This window comes from Gracilinanus agilis, chromosome 3 (assembly GCF_016433145.1).
Source record: "Gracilinanus agilis isolate LMUSP501 chromosome 3, AgileGrace, whole genome shotgun sequence".
NCBI classification, from domain to species: domain Eukaryota; kingdom Metazoa; phylum Chordata; class Mammalia; order Didelphimorphia; family Didelphidae; genus Gracilinanus; species Gracilinanus agilis.
In genome coordinates, this window is record NC_058132.1 from 344670555 (window position 1) to 344683392 (window position 12838).

Here is a 12838-nt window from a genome sequence, read left to right on the forward strand (position 1 = left end):
ACTGGTTTGCCATTGCTTTCTCCAGCTCATTTTATAGATGGAGGAAACTGAGGCAAACAGGGTGAAGTGACTTGCCCAGCTAGTCAGCTAGTGAGTGTTTGAAGCTAGATTTGAACTTGGGTCTTCTTGATTCCAGGACCAGCTGCTCCTAGTCTGCCAAATAAAGTGAAAAACTAATTTTTATGCCAGGCTTTGGTAGAAAGATTGCATGCCGGGTTGAATCTTTGTGCCACAGAACTTTGTCTTCCTTACCCTACCCCTTTTTTTAAAGCTCTCCTCTACCCTACCCCCCAAGAGAATATATATTTCCTTTTTTTCTCTTTTTTTAATTTATCTTGGATAAATATGCAAAACAAAGTCTACCAGATTTTAATTATTCCCCTTATCCCTTGCAATCTAGTTCCTTAGGTCAGTAGTTGGGTGTGGTTGACTGTACTGTGAGAAGTTATTCACATCAACTTTGGGTCATTACAAAATAGGTCTTCTAACATTAGAAAGAGTCAAGCTTTGCTATGAATATTTAAAGAAACAATCACTACCTCCCCAGGAATACTATCTTTATCAGCAAAATTATAAATGAATGACATCTTTCCCATGTCAAGTGCAAGGTGGATGAGAAGAAGGAAAAGTCTGTCTGCAATGCCCTCTCTACATCACGCTGAGTCAGCAGGAAAAGCAACTTTGCTCATATGAAAAGGGAGCTTTAAAACCCTGTGGGAGTCAACACATCCATGTCTCTAGTTTTGAGCTTATGGACCCGTGGAGCTGCTTTCTTTCCTTCTATTACTGGAAGGTCCAACTTAGGTGGCTTGAAGGCTGCTGGGTCTTCTGCAATTGTAGTAGCTTGAGCCCAAATGAGCTCCACTGGTGATGGTTTCTAAGCACCTCTGTAGGGCTGGATACTGAAACCTGAATCATATTCCTGAAGGGTCCTTGGTCCAAAGAAGCTCCATTTTTCAAATGAGGGTTTGTCTCTATCTCCTTTTCCAGAGTCCATACTTCTGATATCTAGGCCCAGTAAAGGATTATTAGATCCATAGACAAACCAGCCTCCAGGTTTTGCCTGGGAGAAGAATGGGTGTGCTACTTGGAGTGGACTGGGTGGAAACAGTCAGTCTATCCTCTTTGTTATTTCTCCATTTTGCAACTTCAATTTATGGACTGCCTCTGCCAGGTGATGGTACTTGGCTTCTTCTGTGGTGAAGCCTTTATGGGAATTATACCCTGCATCTCTCAGCCCTGCTTACTGTTCAAAGCATTAGATGCTCTCTCGTGTCTGTTTTGTAATTGGAGAATTCACGATGACATGCATAGCTTTGGCCTTCACCACTGAGACCTTGTTCATTTGGTCACTGGAAGCTGAGGGAGACAAACTAGTTTCTCCATCCTCAACCTTGGAAAGCTTTTGGTACTTCCAATCTGGGCTGCCCAGCTTTTTCCACAGAACCTTACTGCACATATTAGATGACGGTGGAGTCATTGGTGTGGAATCCTCCAGGATATCATCATAACTGAACACCCAATGATGCATTCCAATTGGTAAGGACATCTTGCCTAGAAACCCATCTGCACTGTGCTTAATGGCAGCTGGGTCTCAGTGGGGAGGAGGAAGGGGATGGACAGAGACGGCAGGGAAGAGACTGTCAGCAGCCTGAGGTTTTGCCATGGACAGGAAGCTGAGACCAACAAAGGCTCCAGTCTCTCTAAGCACCAACACTTGAAGGGAACCGAGGCCATGACTTGACTTTCTCGAAGACCTAAATGGACTCAGTGGAGAGAAGCTAAGAGAATATATATTTCTTGAGGGCCGGGACAAGTTTTTTTTTTAATATTTACTGTCATCTGTGTAAAGCCTTTCCTGATTCCCACTAGCTGCCTTGGCCTTCTTCCCAAAGTATATTTCATCTCTTTTGAATTTACGTGTAATTGTACACATTTCCCCATGCTTCCCCCTCCAACTAAGCTAGATTGTGAGCTCCTTGAGAGGAGGTACCATTATGTTTTTGTCTTTGTTTCCCCAGAATCCAGGACAAGGCCAAGTGTACAGAAAGTGCTTAATAAATATTTGTTGAATATTTAATTGATTTTGTATCTCCAGTACCTACCTAGCAGAGTAAAAAGGTTTTAGAATTGAATTGATGCTCACTCTGCTGTGTACTACCTGTGTAACCTCAGGTAAGTAACTTGATCTTTCTTGGCCTAAGTTTTCCGTCATCTACAAAATGAGGGAGTTAGATTGTATAAAAATGCCCTTTTTGGCCCTAAATCTTCTGACCTTATCTTGCTATGATGAATAATATTTTATTGCTGTTTTAATCTACATGAACAACTCAATGAGCTATAAATAGGGGGTTCTAGGAAACAAAACCAATTTCAAATCAAATGAGTAAAGAAAGGCAATTGGAACAATTTCCTGGATTGGATGGTATCTGTCCATCTTAGAAACTATCTTTCTGGTCTGTTGGCCAAGGCGGGCTGCTGACTTTATGCTGGAAACTGGTATTATCGGACTTTTTAACTCTGCCTTTATGATTATTTGTGTTGGTGTACTACTTCATCTCCTATTCATTCATTCAAAAATACTTCCTAAATTTTTTCTAGGAAACTTATGTTCTATAACATAGTTGCATATGAACACATTTTAATCCTGTTAGCAATTATAGCCTCAAGAACTCCTTTTTGTGGGTAGCTAGAAGATAGCAGGCAACAAGGTAACAGAGTAGATTGGGAAGACTTGAGTTCAAATGTGGCCTCAGTCTCTTACTTGTTGTGTGACCCTGGACAAGTCATTTAACTTGAGCCTTGATTTCTTAATCGGTAAAGTAGGGGTAATAATAGCACCTACCTCCCAGTGTTGTGAGGATCAAATAAGATAATGTTTTAAAGGAATTTTAAATCACTATATTAAAGCAAGCTATTATTGTGGCTACAGCATAAGGAATGGTTCTTTGTCTTCTACTCTCACCCACCCTATACCCTATACCAGGGGTCGGCAATGTATGGCTCTTGAGCCATATCTGGCTATTTTGAGGGGCCAGATATGGCTCATTCTGCAGGAGCCATAAAGTCAATTTGTTTTCAGGTGCTGTTACAGGAGTGCACACTGTGAGCAATGTACGGCTCTCACGAAATTACATTTTAAAAAATGTGGCGTTTATGGCTCTCATGGCCAAAAAGGTTGCTGACCCCTGCCCTATACCTACCACCTCCAAATGACTGATGCCCTTCCACATAGTAAGTCATGACTGTAAATCAGTCTGTTTTTCTTATGTAAAAGATTTTAATTCAGGTCATAAAAGAGCTCTGGAACCAGAGTCAAGATACATGAATTCAAGCCTTGTCTGCTATTTGTTGTGTGAATTCATTTTCCTTGTCTACATTTACATTTTCCTCAAATGTAAAGTGAGAGAGTATTGTACTACATCACATCTTAAGTTGTTTCTAGCCCCAACTTGATATGATCTATTTATCAGTAGGACAGCTAGGAGTCCTAGTAGATAGAGTGCAGAACCTTGTGTCAGGAAAAGCTGAATTCAAAACTAGCCTCAGACACTTACTGTGTGACTTTGGGCAAGCCACTGCACCCTGTTTGCCTCAGTTTCCTCCCTCTATAAAATGAACTGGAGAAAGAAATGGTAAACCACTTTGCCGAGAAAACCCCTAATGGGGTCACACAGAGTTGGATGAGACTAAAATGACTGAACAATAACAACATCATATACAAGACAGATAATCTTTGATAGACTAGATCCATGGTGACAAACCTATGGCATGAATGTCAGAGGGGGCACTCAGAGCCCTCTCTGTGGGCACACGTGCCATCACCCTAGCACAGAGTTCGCCATGGTTCATTACTAGAAATCCAGGGGGATACAAGGCAGGGCTGCTCCCCTCCCCCCCACAGGCACCTGAGAAAATTTCCGACATCACCCACCCCTCTAAAACCTCTAAACGGTTCATCATCACTGGACTAGATGGAGTTGCAGAACCTGGAAACAGACATCAGCTCTGCAGACATTTCTAATGGATCCCTTTACCTGTTAGGGTATATCTGTCTCCAGTCCATCAAATTCAGTCTAAGCTCATGTAGGATCTTTTTGTTAGGCTCCTCAGGAAAATTATATTCTTTCAAGATCTATTAGTCTGAACTTACCACCAGCTACACAATCTATTCTTCCCTAGTCTAAATCTTGTTAGCCAAACTCAGAGATGTAACTAACATTTTTTTTCATGCCTGAGGGAGGCTTCATTAAAATGTACCATGGGTCAAACAGCATGAAAATGTGCCCTCAAATCAGATTTTAAAGATAAATTCCAATTTGTATTGCAAGACAACACTGGAATATCTATATCAGATTGTTTACCATCTGGGGAAGAGGCAGGGAGAATTTGAATTGCAAAAGGTCAGAAAACAATTGATAAAAAATTATTTCTACATATAATTGGGAAAAAAGGAAGTGAAAGAAAAAAAGAATGAAATGTAGCAGGGGCTATGTACTTTGTACTATGAACCCCATTACCACCATTTGCCACAAAGGATGGGCATCCTGGGACATATCAAAGCTGCTCATTGGTAAGGGTGGAGAGAAGACACAGAAAAGTGGACTCATCAGAGCAGCTTCCTGTCTTAACCAATTATTCTTGCTAAATTCAGTTGTTTGTATGCTTTGAGAAGAAGGTAAGAGTTGTCAGTACTATTTTAATTTTTATGCCCTGGGAGGAAGCTCTAATACCCCACCCTAGTTAAATATCTTGCTAAACAACTTTTTAGCTCTCTTCCTTTTTGCCTTCCTCCTTGTGCTCAGTGTGCTCCTTTGCCCTTTGTTCTTTTTGAACCAAAGCATCCGCAGGCATTAAATGCTCTCTTTCAGCAAGAAGATAGCTCCAGTTTTTCCAATTCTCATTCAAACACAACACATTTTGTTGCCTTTGGCTGTGTCAGATACAAAGTCAAAAACATAACTATACAGCCAAAACTCACTCAGAAGCAACGTGATTGGTGGGAAGGAGAGGCCAATTCATCACTGCGATGAAAAATAAAAAACGTTGAAGAGCACATATTTTAAACTCTCATCAAAAGACATCCAGAGGACAGTAGAGCAGAGCCAGCTGGCTCAGCCAGTGTTTTGATACATAGTTTGCAACTTCTTTGCTCTCAGATTTAGTACTTTGATACAATATACATTCCTTGAGGGACAGATTGTTTCATTATTTTTTTTTTTTGTCTTTGTATCCTGATCACTTATTGTTTGTTCCTGGCACACATATTAATAATATTATTTAAAAAATAAACAAGCTTAATAAATGCGTGTTGACTGATTCTTTTTAAAAATCCTAGACTATCATCTCTTGTGGTAGGCAAGCTTAGTCTTGAAGCGAATGCTTGCAGTAGAGATTTTCATTGGAAACCTTAGACAAAAACTCCCCCATAGCCCTGATGTATAGCTAGACGAGGTTTTCATTTATAACCTAAGTCTGCCCTCTGCTGCCATAAAGGAGCTGCAGTTTAGACTTCAGGCAAATCTTGTCTAGTCATTGGCATCGAGGACCATAGAACTAGAAGAGATGGAAAGTCACCGGTCCAACCCTCTTACCCTACAGACGAGGAAACTGAGTATGCTTGTTTTTTTAGACGAATTTAGCCTCCAAGGCTCTTTTGGAAATCTCTCTACATGGTTAGATATGGCAATAGAGTGTGACAGAGTGGAAAGAGAAGTGGTCTCAGGGTTAACATAACCTGAGTTCAAGTTCTGCCCATGACACCCTAACTGTGTGACCTCAGAGAAATCACTTAAACTCTCCTCTCCCTGGTAGCTCCTTATGACTAAATTGAAGAGCAGATGCTGACATGCTTTGGTAAGAAAGTTTCCTCTTTGGGAGTTCCCTCTACCAAGAAAGCAATTAGATAGCATAGTATATAGAGTGAAGTCAGGAAGAGCTGAGTTCAAATCTGTCCTAAGAAACTGGTTGTGTAATCCTAAGCAAGTCACTTGACTCTGTTAGCCTTAGTTTCCCTCTTGGTAAAATAAACTAGAGAAATGGCAAAACACTCTAGGATCTTTGCCAAGAAAACCCAAAGTGAGGTCATGAAGAATTAGACATGGCTAAACAACAAAATACCAAAGAAATCACAGATCGAGTTCATAAATAAACCATCCCCCCACCCAAATCTCAAGAAAAGTAGGTTCTGCAAACAGAAGAAAGGGGAATGTCCATTTACTTATTTATTTGCATGGAACAGAAATAGGCTTAGATATATTTCAGTTTTTGTTGACCATTTTCATTCATTTATTATTATTATCAACTATTATTTATATTTATACAGTTCCTCTAAAAATTCATTAACTTTCAATCAATCAATAAGTATTTATTATGCATCTACTGTGTGCCAGGCAATGTGCTAGACACTGAGGATATAAATACAAAAAAAATGAAAGCCAATACCTACATTTAACGAGTTTACATTCTAATAGGGGTTACAAGTCCATATAAAAATATATATAACACAAAGTTAATAAATGCCAATATATACAAAGTAGTTAAACACAAATTGGTCTGGGAGGGAAGTCACTAGCATTTGAGAATAATCTTAATTCATTATGCTCTAACACATGGTTGAGATAGAAAGAGAGGGATTCATATGCTTTAGACTGCATGGTTGTTGGGCTTCTGGTAATATTTCCAAGCTGATTTATTTACAAAGTAGGTCTTGAATAAAGATTCTGAGCCTTTTTGTCATTGATCTCTACAATAGAGCTGATCGTCCTATTGAAAAGCTACTTGAAACTAGAGATTTTGAACCCTGAGGAAACCTTTCTGAACTTTTGTGTGTGCACATATATGTATATAAGTATACATATATACAATATATAAATATATATGCATATGCATGCACACAGACAAACACACACACAAATATATGTTCTTCCTGCCCTACTCTCTTCTCCCTAATCTCCTTTCAAAACTCTCTGGCCAAGGCACCTCTGATTATTTTTAGATGCAAGTCATTGTTGATACTTTATGCTTTGGCCTATAAATAAACAACTCCCATCTTCCTAGTCCCTCAGACTCCAAACCTAGGAATCATCATGGATTCCTCATTATCCCTCACCCCTCATATCCAAGCTGTTGCTAAGGTCTGTTAATTTTGCCTTTGCAACATCTTTCCTATAGAGTCAGAAGCTAATGGTACCAAGTTATCTCTGGTGGTGTATCTGAAATATTCATCGCATCCAATGCTCAGTCTACTGTGCCACCTAGCTGCCATGAGAATAAGACCTGCATATTTTTGGGTGCGACTAATGGGGAAATTTGTTTTGCTTGTCTTCACATATTGGTTACAATAATTTCCTTTTTTTCTCCCTTTACTTTCTTTTTTAAGGAGGTAGGGTTAGAGGAGAGAGAAAATAGATTTCTGCCCATTTTTAAAAATAGAAAGGTGAAGAGACATCACAGATACGCAATGTTACATGAACTGTCAGATGAGATCATTGTGTTATTAACTTTACTTAGCTGTTTTACTTTCTTACAAGAGACCTTTCACTAAGTGGGAATAATCTATAAATGTTTGTGATATAAAAACAAAGTACATCAATAAAACTGAAAAAAAGTAAAGAGGTAGTCTGGGTTTTTAATTTCTAGGTAGCAGAGTGGGGACTCAATGAAATCCTCCATCATCCCTAAAACAAGACGTCCAATTACTCAGAAGCCAATTATGATGAACTTTTGATAAAGCCTACAAGAGCCATTTCATGCATCCTTCTCTCTCTTCTCCATCTATCCTTCCTCTATTGTCTCCTTTTTTCTCCCTTTCCTTTCTTCCTCTTGCTCTGCAACCTCCTCCCTACCCAGACCTAGGGTTTCTTGAGTGTGGTCACATTAGGAAAGAAAATCCAAGATCATGACAGGCAATATTTAGGAATCCCAAATTGAAACCAAGCAGCCTTTGACCTTTCTTCTGAACAGAATTTACCTCTCTGGTTTTCAGTTTCCTTATCTAGAAAAGGAGGGAGTTCAAAAGAAAAAAGAAAAAAAAAAAAGAAAAGGAGGGAGTTCAATTAGACCTGTGCTATTATTGAGCTCTGAGGGGCTCAGAATTTATTGCATAAAGACTGAAAATCTAGGGACATTTGATGGCATAGTAGATAGAACACAAAGTCTGGAGATTGGAGGTCCTGGGTTAAAATCTGGCCTCAGACATTTTCTATCTGTATAACCCTGGGCAAGTCATTTAACCCCTATTGCCTAGCCCTTACTACTCTTCTGCCTTAGAACTAATACATAATATTGATTCTAGGATGAAGGTAAGGTTTTTTGTTTTTTTTTTTTAAAAAGCCTGAGAATTCATAGGACAAAGCACTGACAATTTGATCTCTATTTAGCTACATCAAATCTGTAGCATGAGCCTGTAAAATAAATAAATATATCTTCTGGAGACCAAATAAATGCCATGTCTCACAAGTATATATATTACCATTTTTTTTCAAATATATGTTGATATTCCTGGAATTATTAAATGACAGATTCATTTCAAAGCTTAACTAAATTTCAGAGTAGTTATTGCATTTTTTGCTGTCTTGTCATTATGTATTTTTTTTTTTTTACCATCAATGGATTACTAATCATGCAATTCCCTTTGTTCAGGGGAGCAATTAGAAACATTTTTTGTTGTTTAAAAAGAGGACATCATAGTCTAAAAGGTTGGGAATCACTGGCCTAAATAAACTCTAAGGTGACTCCTGGCTCTGACAGTCAATGAATTTCTGTTAATGAATCTCAGCTCCTATTTAACAATTGGCTATTAAGCAGGAAGAAGTATATATCCATTCCCATAAGTCCTTCTCACAGTAAACTGGGCACTTAAAGAAGCTCTTTATCTCTCTCCAGACACCAAGGAATCACGGTGGCCATTAGGGACTTGACTTTGCTAAGCGCTTAGTTTACTACCAGAAGTGATTCAGAAAGGAGGTGAGATATGGGGAGGAGTAAAATATAGTAGAAAAAACACAGGATTAGAAGTCAAGAGATAATGAGGGGGTCAAGGGAGCACAGAAGACAATTTGAGAAGGGCAAGAAAACAGTAGAAAAGCCCAACATGAAGTAGTTATGCCAGGAAGCAAGGGTGATTTGTCCCCCAGAGAGTGCTGATGACAGGACCTGGGGGTGACAGCCTGGGCCCAGGAAGGGAAGCAAGGCTGCACTATATTGCATAGGTCATCAAAGGCCTGAGAGCCATGGCAGTGGCAGCCAGCTGGAAGCATGCTGGCCCCAATTCACTGCTCTAGGACAAAGCCCCAATCACCCCCACTCTACTTACATCTCTATTCTTAATCAAATAATTTTACCTTTCTTGACCTCATTTCCCTTACATGTAAAAACAAACAAAAAAACGGTTCCATCTTCTCCTGTGAAGTTAATGTACTCCTAAATTATACTTAAAGAATGCCAGGTCATCATCATGGCCATGAAGGATACAGAAAGCCTGAATCATTTAGATTCATAAATAGTCACCCTACAAAAAAAAAATGTTAAGCAGTAATTTAAATATCTTCCCCAGCAGACATTTAACCAAGTTGCAAACATGACTAAAAATATAAGCAACTTTGTTTACAGGATCATAGGAAATGGGGTCTTCCTCGAGAGAGGTCTTTAAGTAAAGACCATGATGTCTACTGTCCAGTATATTATAGAGGGTTTTCCTTCAGGCGTGGATTGAATTAGGTGGCATCTACTGTCCCTTTATGCTTGAGCACTTTGACAGATTTTTGAGGTAAAGGGATCCATAGAAGCCCTAGTCCATCTCCCTCATTTTATCAGTAAAAAAAGGAGGACTAAAGGAGTTTAGTGGTTTGCCCAAGGTCACACAGGGAACAAGTGGCAGAGTCAGGACTCACACCCAAATATGGGAAATTCAATGCAATAATTTTTCCAGAGCTCCAGTCTGCCCATCTTTTCTGGCTCTAAATCTATGATTAGTTAAATCATCTTTTCCACAGATTAATCAGTTCTTAATTCCCTTTATATGATTAGCTTTAGGTACTACAATCAGTAAAATTGTCAAAAAAAGATGTTAGCCGGAAAGAGGACAAGTCTGTTCATCATTAAGCATTTATGAAGCATTTTTATGTACCAAGCAGCTAGAGCAGCTAGATGGCATAGCAGATGGAGAGCCAGGCCTGGGGTCAGAAAGGCTTATCTTCAAATCTGGCCTCAGATACTAACTAGTTCTGTGATCCTGGGCAAGTCACATAAACCTGTGTGTCTCAGTTTCCTCATCTGTAAAATGAGCTGGAGAAGGAAATGGCAAATCATTCTTTGCCAAGAAAACCACAGAAGGGGTCATGAAGAGTCAAACAACTCAATAACAACAAAAAGCAGTGTGTTAAGTTAAGGAAAGGTAAAAATAACCCATTCCTTCAAGGAGTTCACATCCTAATGAAGATGACAACATGCCAAGACTTGTGTGCCTACAGAATAAACAGAAAGTTATTCCATGACAGAGGAAGATTTTAGCATCTGGGGCACCAGCAAAGGACTCCTGCAGAATTTGGGATTTGAGCTGAGTCTTAAAGGAAGCTAGGGAAGGTAGGAGGCAGAGATAAGGAGCATGCTGGGCATGGGGAACAGTCAGGGCAAAGACCCAGTCAGAAAATTAAGGGTTGTTTGTAAGGAAAAGCAAATAGGTCACTGCGAATAGAGTTCCTCCTGGGGAATAAAGAGGAGGCAAACTGGAAATTTAGGAAAGAAATTTACTAAGGTCAAGCCCAACCACTCAGCCCTCCCTGCATAGGGGAAACATTCCTTTGCCTCTATCTCTCCCCCAACTTGGATGAGAAAAAAGAGAAGAGAAGAAAAAGCATCATTTTAAAAGGAATTCCCATTATATATTAGATAATTGGAAACTATAATAACTCGGTTTCTGGATAATCCACAAATGGGATGCAAGACATTGTGGTGGAAAGAACATAAGACTTGAGATTGGAGGATCTCAGTTCAAATTCTCCTTCTGTACTTCTGGTGTGATCTTAGACGAGCAACTTGGCTGATCTTATCCATCTATAAGTATAATACTATTATCTCCATAGACTATTCTTTGATTATAATCCATGTAGGGCAAGAGCAATGAAATACTAGGAATTCATCAGCAGGGGGAGCTCAGGCAGTATATCATGACTAAATTTCAGATTAGCCTAAGAAAGATTAAGAGAACAAAACACCTTTGTTGCTTTCATTTGAGATTCCTCTAGCCTGTCCACTTCTGGGATAAATAGGGGCATTGGACGCAGTTTACCAATGGGCCATATATCTTCATGAAAAATTATCAAGGGGTGGAGGAAGAATGGTAATACATATTTCACAAAAGTGCCTCAGGCTCTAGGATGCTCTGATTTAATTTCATTTTTTCCAGCCTCCGGGTTTCTCCATGTTTCCCTCTCTATCTCTTTTTTGGTTTGTCTTGCTACGCGTACATATCTCTGTCTTCATGTCTTATTTTTCTATTCCTGTGTCTTTATAGGTTTTTCAGCGTCTGTTTTGGGATGCAAACAAAAGAGACAAAAGTCCTTTCCAATTCTAAGGGTCTATGATTCTAGACGTATTTCTCTCGCCATCTAGCTTTACTATTGTCTCTGTGCCTTTCTAGGGAGAGTCCTATCAATGTACTCAAATCTACCACAAACCAGCTGTGGCAAATCACTTCTATTCTTTAGTGAAGAACAAAGAAATAGGTGCATATGTGCCCCTATCAAAGCCCCAGTCATTTGCAGAATCTGAGTCAGAAAAAACCTCAGGGGACTTGTACTTCAATGCTTACCTTAGCATGCCTAAAAAGCAGTCATCTGGTTTCCACTTGAAGACCTCCAGTTGTTGGAAACCCCTTATGCCCTCATATAACCCATTTCATTTTGTTCTGTAGATTATGCAAAGTGTTATTGAAGGGGTAAATAACATTATAAGCAAGTTATTAAGTTACCTTTACTGTGGGGTATGTTTATAATATACTGTAATGTTTTTGCTATATTTTTTTAAATAATTAAAGAATATGGCTATGTTTCAGTTTCCTCATCTATAAAATGGGAGGGGAGAAGGTTGGACTTTCAGAGGCTCTTAGAGTCTAGGAACTTAAAAAAAAATCTTTACCTTCTTTCTTAGAATCAATACAAAATATTAATTCCAGGCTTCCGGGTTAAGATGGCGGCAGAGTAAGAAGCAGCTCTTAACCTCTCCTGACCGAAACACACAAAACTCCTCAAGGGGACATAAAAACAAGTCCAGACGAACGGAGGAACCCCACAACAGGGCACAGCGTGGAAGGTACGTGGAATCCAGACATTTCCAGGCTATAAAGGGCTCTCACTTAATCGCGGGCTGAGCAACCGCCCCACCCCCACCCCCTCCACACTCATCTATAGCTCGGAACCCAGCTAAAAAGAAATAGAGCAAGTTTGGGGCACCCATCAAGTCATCAGCAGCTCCGGGACCTGTTCCTGAGAGCAGCAAGACTTAGGACCCCATTAAGTCAAAAAACGCACGCGAAATCTGAGCGCGGGAGCAGAGAGTGGACGCTGGGCGCAGGCGTGGGTGGCGACAGACACAGCCAGGAACTAAAGCTCTGAAAACCTGAGTGGGGAACCAGTGCAGACGGGTATACGACTGTGGAAGCAGCGCCCTGAGACTTGTAAAGGAACCTCCTGCAGAGGATCAAGCAAGGGGGTCCACCAGGGGGCTTGACCTTGGAAAAAACCAGAACTCAGACCGCAGGAACCAATAGACCAGGAACAGACACTGAGCGCGAGGATAAATCTGAGAAGCTGCTGGGCTAATGATGGCTACTCAGTCA

The 12838-nt window shown here is 40.0% G+C and overlaps 1 pseudogene; it reads right to left on the bottom strand.

Annotated features, from left to right (window-relative positions):
* Positions 1-703: 703 nt before the first annotated feature.
* Positions 704-1579, bottom strand: LOC123242373 (annotated as a pseudogene).
* Between the last annotated feature and the right edge of the window lie 11259 nt (positions 1580-12838).